Source organism: Myxine glutinosa, chromosome 6 (genome assembly GCF_964187855.1).
Source record: "Myxine glutinosa chromosome 6, kmMyxGlut1.1, whole genome shotgun sequence".
In the NCBI taxonomy this organism is placed as follows: Eukaryota; Metazoa; Chordata; class Myxini; order Myxiniformes; family Myxinidae; genus Myxine; species Myxine glutinosa.
The window spans coordinates 103,887,415-103,902,416 of record NC_136266.1 but is presented as its reverse complement, the minus strand read 5'-3'; the positions used below and the strand labels follow the sequence as shown (position 1 = coordinate 103,902,416).

At 46.2% G+C, this 15,002-nt stretch overlaps 1 protein-coding gene across 4 annotated transcripts in view; it reads right to left on the bottom strand.

Annotated features, from left to right (window-relative positions):
* SMG6 (SMG6 nonsense mediated mRNA decay factor) overlaps positions 1 to 15,002 on the bottom strand; it is a 376,938-nt gene that overhangs the window by 201,554 nt on the left and 160,382 nt on the right. The window lies entirely within an intron of this gene.

Here is a 15,002-nt window from a genome sequence, read left to right as displayed (position 1 = left end):
CACGTTTCTGTGGCCAAGCACCACACGCTGATGGACCCCACGTGTTGGGGCCTGGCCCCTCTGCTGGGACCGGCCATGATGGCCAGAGAAGAGTTGGCTTGCAGACCACGGTGAGGTGTCCCCTTTTGCCCTACAGGTGGACCACCCATAGTTGGCCCCTGTGGGCCCTAAATAACAATGGACGCATTTGTGTGCCTTTTTATTATTTTCAAATAGGCAGCAAGCAAAGAACAAGAAGGAACAACATCAGGAAGAAACATCGGCCAGCAGAGCAGGGGAAGCAAGAAACAACAAGAACCGGTCAACAGTTTGTGTTGTTTTTTTTTTAATGTGTGAAATGAGCACTGGATGGTGCTTTGTGTGTTTCATGGTGCTTTTCTGGTGCTTTGGTGCTTTGTAAATGCTCTTGTGCTCGGGGGTGCACTGCAATATCAATTGTGCATCCCCGGGCACTTGAGTATGGTGTATCGGTGCAGTGCAGTGCATGCTCTTCCTCTTTTTCCAAAAACATATTTTTGTCTCCCAAAATGACAGGTCCTGGGTTGCAGTGGAAATACAAATTAGTGTCTTGTAAATAATGCTCCCCACCGTATATGTGTAGTTTGCGAACAATTCCGTGATTCGGTTATTCTGTGGGCGTGAGTCTGTTAGGTAGGATGCAACGTAGCAGGCGGGACATACGTAGTTGTTTTAAAACTGTCGCACTCAAGGGTAAGGTTAATAGTAGAGGGCTACTACACCTGAGTGTCACATTAAGTGAAGTTATTTCAGGCCGGGACGTCCCTAGAGGAAAAACGGGTGCTGTGTTATGGTTTTTAGAACCTTCACTAGTAAATTTTAGTAAATGTTTCCCTTATAAATGTTCCCCTGTAAATATCCCCATCAATTGGCTTGTTAAAGATCGCACCCTAGTTAGTCCATGTACAACACGTAGCGAACCATAGGACCTCTCCGTAGTTATTTCATTATTATGTGTTTCAGTTAAGGATCTGTTCCCAGTAGTTGAATCTGCGTTGCATTAATCAAATAAGATAGGCCCTATTCCGTTCATTTTGCGACGTCCCTCTCCAACCAATTGTGGTACGCGCCTCTGCCAGTCGCAGCCGCCTCAGCGCTCGCCCCATCCGCCATTAGCCATGCGGTCAAGCCGAGGAAGAAGGGGGCGGAGCCACCAGATCACGGGCGTGGCACGCCGACGCACCAACCGAGGCGAGGCCAGCGAGCCCCCACCGGCCAACCAGGGCTGACAAAAGACCATCGCGGGCGTGGCTCTATGGAGCGCGCATTTGATTCCAACACGAGCAATAAAAGCGGCTACGAGGGACTGCTTGAAGTCGGGTCAGAAGGTACCAGTTGAGTGAAAGGGTTCCAGAGTTGCGAGAGAGAGAGAGACGCATGAGAAGGTACCGACGAGAGGGGAAGGACCTGGAGTGCGCGACGAACTGGCATCTTGTTCAAGGGAGAGAGCATTGACACGGGCCATTTGTTATAGACGGAGCATCCCAGTCCCATCGCTATATGCAATGTCCGCTCGCGGTGAACGATACGCGCTCGCTGCCTGCCAGGGTTTTCCCGCCACGACGCGAGTCGACTCCTGGAGCCGGACCTCGACGCCTACCGTCTGCCTGGGCCTTCTCATTCCTTCCTCCAGTCATTCCTGCCTGCCATTCCCTGTCGTGTGAGTCTGTTTGTTGTCCTGGGGAATAATATAAGACTGCTTACTCCTCAGTCACATTTGCTCTACGGCTAGGATACGGCGGCCGTACCCCCCCTAAATTGACAAACGTGCGGCGGCCGCAGAGTTTCTGAGGTGGCCTCAGGGTGGTCCTAGGGCGTATGGCTATCTTTTACAGGCCGTAGGGGTCGCCGTGGAATTATAGCGCGGAGTTATAACTTTTTTCATTTCTAGGTCGGCCGTAGCAATTAGACAAGCCGTAGCCATGACAACTGTAAGTGCTGTTATACATATGAAAAAGAACTGGTATATATACCCACTCGTTACCGTCCGTCTGGCCGCACGTTCGCCTTAGGGCCCCCCTGCGGTCGCCTTGCGGGCACCTTGAGGCTACCTTGCGTCTGCCTTGAAAATTCTATAGCCGCCGCAGGGACGCCCTAAGGTCACCGTGCGACATCAAATCAAAGACCGTACGGCACCCCCACGTTTTCGGTCTCCGCAATTTCTAAATACCCCGTGCGGCTACCCGAAAAATAAAAACATATGTGACTGCTACATTGTGTGACCATGGAAATACTGCGGCCGCCCTATAATTGCTAGTGGCCGTAGATTTTTTAGACCCTACGGCCGCCGAGCCAAATGTGACTGAAGCATTAAGGCTGCCCTGTGTCTTCCTCTTCTTCTGTATATTACTTTCGTTTCTTCTTTGGTTCTTTGGTTTTGTAAATAATTAATAAAAAAACCAAAAAAAAAACACCTTTAGAGGCCATTTTCCCCCGCAAAGCGGGGGTTGGCCTTTTTCGGGCACCATGGTTGTTGTTGTTTTTGACCCCTTTTTGAAGCAATGTTTTACGGCCGGATGCCCTTCCTGCCACCAACCCTGTTTGTCGCCTTTTACGACACACAGGGAATTACCAGTGAACTGGTACTCAATTAGCCGACCTCGGAAGGATGACAGGCTGAGTCAACCCCCCTGGCGTTAATTCAGCAATCGACCGGGATTCAAACCCAGGATCCTAGGATCCTAAGCTGGCACCCTAGCCACTAAGCCAACACCAGGCTGTAAATAATTTGTAAATAATTAATAAATGTCTGGTATTCCTTACTTTGGTTTCTTCTTTCCCCCGATCGCTTTAGTCCCTTCTTTCGATTGAGTACCTGTGGCACGATTCGGCCAACCGCAATAGTCGGGTTTAGTCCTTTGTTAATGGCTCGGGCTGCGGATTGCTAAACCGCTCGGCAAATACCATCTTGTCCGTGGTTCGAGCGGTACCTGTCTCCCTGTTTTGCAGAGGGATTGGTAAAGGTATTCGGGAGAACACCTTGACCAATAACCCTGACCAATTTCACCCCGCAAAAGAGCGTTATAAGTACCAGGACCAGAGACGGCCAGCTTAACAGGCCAAGGGGATTAACCCCACCCCCCCCCCCTTGCTAAGGGGAGTGCCGTCTCTGAGATCCGTAACAATATATATATATATATATATATATATATATATAAAATAAATAAATAAATAAATATATACACATATGTATATATATATTGTTACGGTTTTTAGAACCTTCACTTTGTAAATTTAGTAGAAAATTTCCTGTGTACATTTCCCCTTAATTGGCTGTTAATTGAAATAAGTGCACCTTAGCGCGTCCATGTACAAGCACGCAGAAAACCATAGAACCTCTCAATAGTTATTTCTTTATTATGTGTATCAGTTAAGGCTGTGTCTCCACTAGTTGACCTTGCGTTACACCAAAATCAAATAAGATAGATCCCCTTTCGATGGCCCCAGAACCTCCATTGCCAACTGCATTGCCAACTGCATTACCAACTGCATTCACCGCCATTGCCATGTGCTCTAACTCGGGGAAGAAGGGCGTGGCCCGCCCATCGTCATCAGGAGGAGGAGTCAGCCAGCCCCGATCAACCAACCGAGAATGAGTGGGTTTGGCTTGAGAGGGCGGAGAGAGGAACATCGAGAGGTTCGCGAAGATTCGAGGGTGTGGCCTACATAACCCGTTGTGGGGAGCCCCCACAGAGTTCGGCAGGAGGTTCTGAGTTCTGAGGGAGGTGCGCTGGACGAGACGAGTGAGGAGAGTCCCGAGGGAGAAAAGCCGCACAAGTGTTCCGTGTGGTTGAAGGTCTTCGTTGTTCTTCAACTTTAAATAGACACAGACTAATTCACACGGGAGAGAAACCGTACAAGAGTTCCGTGGGTGTTGAAAGAGCTTCGAAGACGCAGGAGGCGGAGACGCGCAGAGGATCCGGAGCGTGCTCGCCATACCAACCAACACCGACGGCAACTGCCGGAACCAACCTCCAACGAACAAGGGCGTGCACGCAAACCTCGACGTCGTGCATCCACTTGGTGAAACCAACGAACCTGAACCTTCTCCCCGTCATTCCTGCCTTCAAGTTCCCCATTCGTGTGAGTCTGCCCGTCGTCTGTCCTTTGTGTTTTTTGTTTTTGTTTTTTTTGTATACTGAATCGAGGCTCGTGAAAGAGCTAACATTTACTTCACAAACAAATCAACAAGACAAACAAAATATATAAAAAGAGGGAGCGGAAGACAAGATGGGGAGAGAAGGGGAAGCACACAACCACAACATTTGAGAGCAGGGAGATGTGTGGGAGGGAGAGGGCTTGGGGGGAGGAGGCGTGGGAAGGGGGGGGGGGGGGATTGTTGTCTGGGTATAAGTTAAGCTTGTTATAAGGATTGCACTGTGTCTTCTTCTTCTTCTGTAAATTACTTTCGTTTCTTTCCTTCTCCTTTGGTTTCTTTGGTTGTGTAAATAATAATAATAAATACCTGTTCCTCCTTCACTTTGGTTTTCTCTTTCCCATCCGATCGTTTTAGAGATTTCCACATTGAGTTCTTGTGGTGCGATTTCGGCCAAAGCTCCGCAATCGGGTTAAGTCTTTGTTAACGGCTCGAACTTCGGACTGCTAACCCGCTCGGCAAATACCATCTAAAACCGGGGTTCGGGTGGGAGTCTCTTCCCTGCTTCACGGTCAGGAGTAGCACTCAGGTCCTTGGGACTTTTCATTGACCAATTACCCTGGCTGCTCCCGACCGGAAGGAGCGTTGGGATTTCCAGGACTCACGTCGGTCAGTAACAGACAAGGGGCTAACCCCCCTTGGTAAGGGGAAAAGGCCGACGACTGAGATCCGTAACAATATATATATGTATGTATGTATGTATGTATGTATGTATGTATGTATGTATGTATGTATATATATATATATATATATATATATATATATATATATATATATATATATATATATATATGTACGTATATATATATATGTATGTATATATATATGTATGTATATATATATATATATGTATATATATATATATGTATGTATGTATGTATGTATGTATGTATGTATGTGTACATATATATATATATATATATATATATATATATATATATATATATATATATATATATATATATATATATATATATATATATATATTGTTGCGGATATGGGATTTGGCCTCCATCCATATCCGCTTGTAAATATTCCCCTATTTCCCCAATACTCCCCAACTATCCCCAATCCCCCATTCCCTAGTCCCATTGTCTGTAAACAACACTCTGTAGAACCGACCTTCCCCTTTTTCCCCCATTAACTGTCGTGCCCAGGTTCACCGCATCTCACGTAGACAACTATAGGACATCTTGCTAGTTATTCTTAGTCTATGTCAGTTAAGGACTCGTTTCCATTAATTCTGACTCTTCGTTGCACCAGAATGTGATTGTATGGCACCAGTAGTAAGTTTAGGACCTCCCCATACCTCCTCCCATCTTCCTCATGAAACGACAACAACAACAACAACAGCGTGCGGGGAGTGCGCGTCCTCACTCCGGCTTGGTTAGCCGCCATTGACCATGTGCTCCGACGGGGTTACCACGAAGGGGCTCACTGTCAGCTCCTCGTCAAGGGCGGAGCCCGGTAACCCCCCCGCACCCAATAAGAAGCGGCGGGCCGATTCCATCTGGGGCGGAGCTAACGAGCCGAGGGCGTGTCACTCCCCGCCGGATATACGCAGCGACTTACCGGAGGTGACGTCAGATGCGCCCCGAGCTTGAAGAGAAACAGACGCCACCTCCAGCGCGACGATACCTACCCGCATCTCTGGACCGGATCGAGTCGGTTCTGCCCCTGAGCCAAGGTGCACCTTGAGCCATCGACTGCCTGCCCCTTCCTTGCCATCAATCCCTGTGTGAGTCAGTCTTGTCCCGTTTATCTGTGGTCTGTCGGGGCTAAGATAAGACCGTGATTAAGTGCCCACCTTCCTGTGCTGTACCTCTTGTCGGTGTAATCTAAAACGTTCTGCATACAAATATTATATCCTCCTCCGGAGGTCTTGAGAACTGTACCCCTGGTGTCGTGTCATTAATCCCAGCCGTTGTGTCCTTTTCCTTCATTGATTTAGCATAGCGCGATTCGGCCAACGTTCGAGTGTAATCGGGTAAACTGTGCAGACGCGGTCATACCAAACCGCTCGGTAAACTAACATCCAAAACCGCGTCTGTAACAATATATATATATGTATATATATATATATATATATGTATATATATATATATATATATATATATATATATATATATATAGACTTTTCATGGGGGGGGGGGGGGGAGAGGGGGAGGGGGCAGGAAGAGAAGCTGAAATCCACGAAATTAACAAACACTATTTAAAACTTCATGCAGCCATTTGACAAATATAAATACAAAATTAAAATACAAGCAGATTAGTTGAGAGGAGTATTGAACACTATGACCAGCCTTCCCATATTTTATAAGATCGTCCGGTTTTATACCGTCAAAGTATCCCACGTCTCATTCCATACCTTTGCGGGGTGCCATTTGTCTCATATTCTCAGTATTTTGGCTCATTTCAGTTGTGATGGCAATTATCATTCCAAATCAACTAGCCTGCGCATTCACAGTGTGACCTTAACATGCTCGAGGAACAATGTCGGCCTAATTTAAATACTGTACTTAAAACCTCATGGCTTATTCAAATATAAAACCTGGTAGCTTCAGGAGGCTTTGCTGCCCCTTCACCCCACAAGTGGATCTCTAACAGAAAACCCCCCTGGCCCTGACCCTTGCCTGAGTGTTCCTTATTGTTTTCATGAGGACTGGCCACCCTGATGGAGAGTTCAATCCAAAACATATTAAAAAATAGCCCTGAGTGGGCTGACGGTCATCTCTTGAGGTTGGAGTTCAGACCAATGCTGATTTGGAGAGGGACCCCCTGGGAGGCCCCCTTATATGAAATCGAAAAATCTAAGACAGGGCAATCCTGCGGACCATAGAGCAGAAGGGCTGTATCGGGGGTTTCAGAGAAATCGGTTGGTAAACAAGCATTCTGAGTATTGCGCTGCAATACATGTCCCCTACCGGCAGTCTGTCGTCCGGAAAACTGTTGGGGAAATTACCAAAGTTCAAAGTGCCATAACTTTGTCAAAAATGATCGAAACGTCGTGAAGTTCGAACTTCATCTGTAACTTATCATGAGGAAACCATGCACCAAGTTTGAAATCATTAGCATTAAGAGTTTAGAAAAAAAGTCCGGAAAAGTGTTCTTTTTATGGACTAATAACTGAGTGCGAATCCAAAGTTTTGGGAATTACCACTCCCCCCCCCCCCCCCCCCGCCCCATTTCCCCCGGGAGCCCGCATGACCTGAAATCCAAACCTGAGATTCTGTGGGCTACTGTCTTTTATTCACGTTTTTAGTTTCAGGATAATTAGCCAGGTTATGAGGGAGGAGTAGAAAAAACAGCCAAAAAGTTAACAGAAGGACAGACATCCGGACATCACGACCCATTTTACAAGTTGATATCTTCGAGAATCGAGATGAGATGACTTAAAATGATTGGAACCATTAGGTGTAAAGCAGTCATAAAAATACTCCTTGGTATTTGGAAACAAAAATGCAGAGTTTCAAATTTCTATGCTGAGTATGTGCATGTTTAGAAATATGCAATAGATTAATCAAGGGCCCCCAAGGCTCACAAGCCATTGTGATTAGTACACTGGTGGATAAAACTCAGATCCATTTTTCTTACCGAGCATGCGTATTCAAAACTCTCTCTGTTACTTCACATCACAGCTTCTATTTCAATACGCAGCATACAAAATTCCCATTTGCATCGCTAGATCCTCCACCTCAATAGCAAAACAAATCAGTGTTGGAACAAGAAAAGCAGCAAATGCAGGTATGTAAATTTAAATTAGAGTGGAAATTGTGCCTTGACAAAGGAGAAACTATGACTCGACTTTTTTTTTTTTTTGTCCAATGGTTAGGAGAATGTGGATGGAGTTTACATCCATGCAGCGAACATTTTAGTAGTCATTCCATTTTGCTTTATTCACATTTAAGAATCAACACAATGTGCAGATTATTGCCAAATGTAGACCTAACAGGTGGGGCAGGCAGGTTAGCTCCTCTCGAAAGGACATCGATGAGCCAGCTGGATTTTTATGGACAATGTGATCGTGACATGGTAATTCTCCTGGAACTGGCTCTGTTTCCAGAAGCTTTCATTCCAAGGTCTTAGTACTGCTGCCTTCAGTTGAATTTGTACTCACAACCTATGGAATGCAAGTTCAGTATCCTCACCACTTGCTCATCAGGATTCCCACCACGTGCACACCATTGTTCTCAACAGCGGAAAATAAATAAAGGGTCATTATGCCAACCCACATAAATCAAGAGGTGCACAAGCTGGTGATCAAGTCAAGCTGAAACCTAGTACTCAACTATGAATACCAAATTCAAGAGGCTGTGATGCAATTGCAACAATGCAAATGTAACGTTTTAAACAAAACAGGAAGCTGTTATGCAAATGCAATGTTTGACATAAAGGGGAAATAGTGCCTGTAGTTTTCAAATGCAATTTTTTGGTATTTTGACATGCAAAGCACCCACTAAATCAAGCTGGGTAGAAAACCCGTGGTCTATCTGGATATAATTGACAAGACGTAGAGCCAGTGATTTTCTGTGATCATGGAAAATGGATTGAATTCACAGAATTTGTGACTTGAAGCAGAAAATTGAATCCAAAATGGAAAAAGTGGAATGTAGCAAATAACAGGAAAAAAAAAAGTCAAGATTAGGTCAAATTACACATGAAGTACTCACTATATTGTCTGATTTTGTGTGTGTGATTGCCCACAGACTAAATTCCCATAGTGTAATGCAGAAAAGTCGTTAAAAAACATTACACTGAAATTTGAAGCACAAGGGAAACCGTCTATACCACCTATACCCAGAAGGCGGGCAAAACCAATGCCGCGCTCGTGTCAATCACAGCTGCTTCAGATGAGCTTCCAGGTGAATCTCAATCTCGATTGCTGGCACCAAATACTAAATAAAATTCCGACTAACAATCTTCGAAGAGACTGTCAGTCAAATTCGCCCCACTTTGTTTAAAATATTCCCTGAAAACACGACTGCTGTGAAAACAAAATGTCGGTCATCACATGTGCATGCGTGCATCGACATACAAATAAAAAATGCGAAAATTGTTGAAATACAGACAAGATTGCCACTGAAATTTTTTTGTAACTGCTTTGGTTTAGTCAATGTACAAACAGCTACGTCTGGGTACATCCGTTGCAGGTGAACATATTATGGTCGTAATCAAGATTAAATTAGTTTAAAATGCCACGTTCAATGTCTCAGGTTTCAACATTTTTCCCACCTGGTGTTTATAATTAAATTTTTATTTGATTATTCCCCACACTTGTATCAACGATGGCAAAAATAAACCATGAAGGGACATAGTGGAGAATTTTAGGAGCGACGAACTGCTGAAAATTGAATTTTTTTTATTCCAATACAAGTGCAAAATTGCATGCATATATATATATATATTTATATATTGTTACGGAACCCAACGTCGGCCTCTGTTCCCCTTATCGAGGGGGGATTAATCCCCTCGTCTATAACTGACCGACGTGGTCCCTGACGCTGCACAGCTACCCCCGAAGAGGCAGGTGCACAACCTCGTTCGTACCGCGGACAGATGTTAATTGCCGAGCGGTTTTAGCAACCGCGGCACGAACTATTAACAGAACTAGACCCGATCCTTAAACGTTGGCCAAAATCACGCCACATATACTCAATGGGGAAACCTCTAAAGCGACCGAACGAGCATGAAGAAGAAAAAGACAAAGTAGGGAATAACAGGATTTATTATTATTTACACACAACTAAAGCAGAAGAGAAACAATCAAAGTATGATTATTTTATAATTTTCTTCTTCATTCTCGTTCGGTCGCTTTAGAGGTTTCCCCATTGAGTATATGTGGCGTGATTTTGGCCAACGTTTAAGGATCGGGTCTAGTTCTGTTAATAGTTCGTGCCGCGGTTGCTAAAACCGCTCGGCAATTAACATCTGTCCACGGTACGAACGAGGTTGTGCACCTGCCTCTTCGGGGGTAGCTGTGCAGCGTCAGGGACCACGTCGGTCATGCGCATGCGCAAGATTGGAGGTCTCGTCTCTTCAAAGCTGTCCATGCACGCTCGCTTTCGAAGTTAAGTAACTTTTCTCAATTATGTTTTTGTCGAAACTGGGCTTGTATGTACCTATTGGGGTGTCTTGAATAGTATTCTTGGCATTGGTTTTTCATACCTGTGTACAGAATCGTCGGTCTCTCTTATCGCGTATTCTGAGGCCTAAGTGTAGTACTAGGCTACTGTGTCCAACCTTGGCTTGAGGCTTCGTTTTTGTCTCAGCGGTTCTCTGATCGCGCTGCAATTATTTTCCGGTCTCTGTTTTTCACGGTCTTTTCATCCCATACTTCCTTGTTTTAAAATCTCAAAAAAAAACAAAAAAAACCCAAAAACCCAAAAACATTTCCTTCTGTTCTTATTCGTTTATTCGTTCTTATTTGTTCGTTCGTTCGTTTTTCGACCACGTTGTTTCGTTTGTGATCACGTTGTTAAAAAATGTCTCATCTGACCCCTGAAGACCTGTATTCTGTCATATTCTATAACACCTTTTTCTTCTTCTTCTATAAAAGGATGCTTTCGACTTGCTCACCAAATCCATTCATTCCAAAAAAAAATTCCATCTCTTATAGTGCATCTTTCATTCATTCCCTAAACTCTCCAGCACTCCATCCTCCCTCCAGCGTCCTCAAACGTATTTTTGACTCGAATGTCTCAAGAAACTCATTTTGCAATAAATGTTCGTTTCCCATTAATCGTACATTTTTCAAAATCCCATCACCCCAAAATCCCATTTCCCATCACCCCTCCCCTCTAAATCTACCCCCTTGCCCATCCCCTCCAAATCATCCCCATCACCCATCTCTTTCAAATCTTCCCCCTTGCCCCTCCCCTCCAAATCTTCCCAATCACCCATTCCTTTCAAATCTCCCCCCACACCCCTCCGCTCCAAGACTCTCCCTCGCTCCTCCCCTCCTAGACTCCCCTCTCACCCCTCCCCCACAAAGCGTCCTCCCCACTTCTTCCCCCTTCCAACTTTCACCTTCATCTCCCTCAACCTTCTGCCTCGCTCTTCCCCCTCGTCAAATAACACCTCACTGCGCCTCTCCCAATCACCATCAAACCTTTTGTCTGCCCAATTCTTCCCTTTCTCCAAGCTATTCTGTAATCTCCGACACACCCTCAACAGCTCTCCCTACCTCTTCCTCCTCTTCCACATCTTACCCTACCGCTCCCCCCCCCTGTTCTGTATCCGATGCTCCCCCTTCCTCTTCCTTAACAGTATGGACCTCAAACATCCGGGGCCTTCGCTCAAACTTGTCTGATCTCTCCAAACAGGTTGCTTCTGACAAACCAGACGTGATCTGCTTAACAGAAACTTTCCTCCTTCATGATGTCTCTGATTCCTTGGTATCTCTCCCAGGTTACTCCCTCCTCCGGTATGATAGACCTGAGCCTCGTCCTGGAGGTGGGGTTGCTATCTTTATAAAAAACTCTCTTCCTCACTCGCCCTGCACTGCCCTCTCTCCACCTCACCCCCAGGAATACCTTTGGCTACGGCTTCCCCTTCGCTCCCACCTTTTGTTCATATGTGTGTTGTACCGTCCACCAAACAGTGATGACTCCATCTACATCTCGCTGTCTGAGAATATGGACCAACTTCTATCTACCCATCCCAACTCTCTCTTCCTCATATGTGGTGATTTCAACTGTCACCATGCCAGTTGGCTGGGTGTGGGTACCGCTCTCACCAGCCATGACTCTTCAGCAAAGGACTTCTGTGACTCACTGGGACTGACACAATCTGTCAATTTCCCGACCCGGATTTCAGTCAACGGAGCATCTTCTCTTCTGGACTTGGTTATGACTAACTTCCCTGAAAATGTCTGCTGCTCTTCTTCTGCTCCAATCAGCTCTTCTGATCATGTGTTTGTTAAAGTGGACATCTCTCTGACCATTCTCAGAGAGCCTCCTCAGCGTCGACGAGTCTGGCATTTCACTCAGGCCAACTGGCACGGTCTTCAAGCAGCCATCAATCATCTGGACTGGTCTCCCATCTCTACTGCCTCTGACATAAATTCTTCCTGGGAATTCTTCCAAAGCAAACTGCTCTCTCTCATGCACAGATTTATCCCATCTCGTCTTCTGTTGTCTTACCCTTCCTCCCGTCCATGGTACACGGAATCTTGTGGTGAGGCTATTGCCCAGAAACAACTTGCTTTCGTCTCCTGGAAAGCAAATCCAACGGAAGGAAATCTCATTTCCTTTCACAAAGCCCGAAACAAGTGTGTGTCCACCCTCAGGAGAGCCAGGAAACAATATCTCTCCGTTCTCAGGACCGAACTCTCTTATCTGTCTCCCTCTTCCAAATCCTGGTGGCGTCTGGTCAAATCTGTTTCTGGTGTTTGTTCCCCCTCCATCCCCTCCCTCACCTCAAATGGCCACATGGCTGACTCCGCGCGTGGAAAAGCTGAATGCCTCAACTCTGTGTTTGCCTCTAAATCTTCTGTCCCAAACCCATCCCTCTCTGTACCCACCGTACCCAGTCGTACCCAGCTGCTCCTGGACTCTGTGTCCTTTCCTCCTGACAAGGTGGAAAAGTTTGTCAACCCTCGACTCGGATTCTGCAACTGGACCTGACGGCATCAGCCCACGGGTCCTAAAATCCTGTTCTTCCGCTCTTTCACTCCCTCTCTCTGTTCTCTTCACCCTCTCTTTTGCTCAAGGTCATCTTCCATCTGCTTGGAAATCTGCCAACATCACCACTTTGCACAAAAAAGGTGCAAAAACAGATCCCAGCAACTACAGACCAATCAGCCTTCTCCCAATTATCAGCAAAGTCATGGAATCCATCATTGCTTCAGATATGAAATCTTTCCTCTTCTCCAATGGCTTGATCTCTGATCATCAATTTGGTTTCAGACCTGGACACTCTACTCTGGACATGCTGCTTCTGCTTTCTCAACAATGGATGGAGGTCCTCAATGCCAAACAGGAAATTAGAGCAGTCTCCCTTGACATATCACGTGCCTTCGATACGGTCTGGCACCCCGCTCTGCTCACCAAACTCTCCTCTTTTGGTATCAATGGAAATCTCCACGCATGGCTGGCGGACTTCCTCTCTCGTCGGTCAACATGTGGCCCTGAATAGGTTTCTCTCATCTCCTCTTCCTGTTCAGGCTGGAGTTCCACAAGGCAGTGTTCTGAGCCCTGTGCTTTTTCTGGTCTTCATCAATGATCTCTCTGACTCTCTTGAAAATCCTCTGTATCTCTTTGCTGATGACTCTACTCTCTGTCGCTCCATTCTTCATCCCTCAGATTGGCAGTCTGCTGCCTCCTCACTCTCTGCAGACCTGGACAAAATCACAGACTGGGCAAACAAGTGGAACATGTCTTTCAATCCTGACAAATCTCACACTCTTACGATGTCTCTCCGAAAAGACCGACTGGACAACCCTCCCATCCACTTTCTGAATAATCCTCTCCAAGAAGTTCTGTCACTCAAGCTTTTGGGTCTCACTATCTGCCATGATCTTTCCTGGGAAAACCACATTTCAAATCTGGCCTCCAAAGCCAGTCGCCGACTGGGCATCCTCCGTCGTGCGAAGTCCTTCCTTGGCACACCTGAGCTCCTCACCACATACAAGGCTTTCATCCGCAGCTCAATGGAATACTGCTCTCCCCTCTGGGCTGGTGCTCCTGCCTCACACCGAGCTCGTCTTCACGCTGTTGAAACCAAAGCATTCAGAATCATTGGAATCTCCCGCGATGAAGCTAACTCCAAGGGCCTCTCACTCACTCACCGCAGGCAGGTTGGTGGTCTTTCCATCTTCTACTGACTCCTCTCTGGCCTTGCCCCCCCAGCTCTCTCTGGGCTCTGTCCCGCAAATATTCCTACAGGTCGCACAAGATCTGCCTGCAACCCTCTTATGGTCAAACTGCCAAAATTAAGACTCTCTACTCACCTTCACTCCTTCATTCCTCTCTTCTCCCGCCTCTGGAACAAACTCCCTCACTCTCTTCAATCCCACTCCACCCTCCAGGTCTTTAAAACTGCTGTTCACCACCATCTCTTATCTTCCCCCATCCAAAACCTTGATCTTTTCTACCCCTGCTAATTTCACCCCAATTCCACTTTTTTGAAATACCAACTTCTGTCCTGGAAGTCCTTGGTGTCCTTGTGTTTTATACTTCTCCCTCCACCGCCCCCCCCCCCCCTTCCCACGCCTCCTCCCCCAAGCCCTCTCCCTTCCACACATCTCCCTGCTCTCAAATGTTGTGTTTGTGTGCTTCCCCTTCTCTCCCCATCTTGTTTTCCGCTCCCTCTTTTTGTGTGTTTTTGTTTGTCTGGTTGATTTGTTTGTGAAGTAAATGTTAGCTCTTTCACGAGCCTCGATTCAGTATACAAAAAAAAGAAGAAAAAAAAGTAATACACAAGGAAATGGAAGAATCAGAAGCACACAGTGCAAATATTAACTTATATTATACAGTCTTACTTAACCCCAGGGACAAGACACACAAAACAAACACATGTACACGAATGGGGAAATTGCAGAGTGGATTGGCTGGAGGGATCAGAAGGTTCAGGTGGGACCACAAAGCCTGGAAGGTTGAGCAGGGCGCACAGCAAGCAGGTCCTCTCCGGGCTAGGAGCGAGCAGGGCGGCGGCAGCACACGTATCTCGTCCTTCCTCGACACGCCTCGGGCTCTTTTGTCATCTGCTCCGGTCCTCTCTCAATCGTCTTGACGCGTCTCTCTCCCTCCAATCCTCCTTTTGCACCACCTTCTATGTATCTCTTGCTGTATCTCTCCTGCGCGATCGTCGCACGCTTGTCTCATACCTT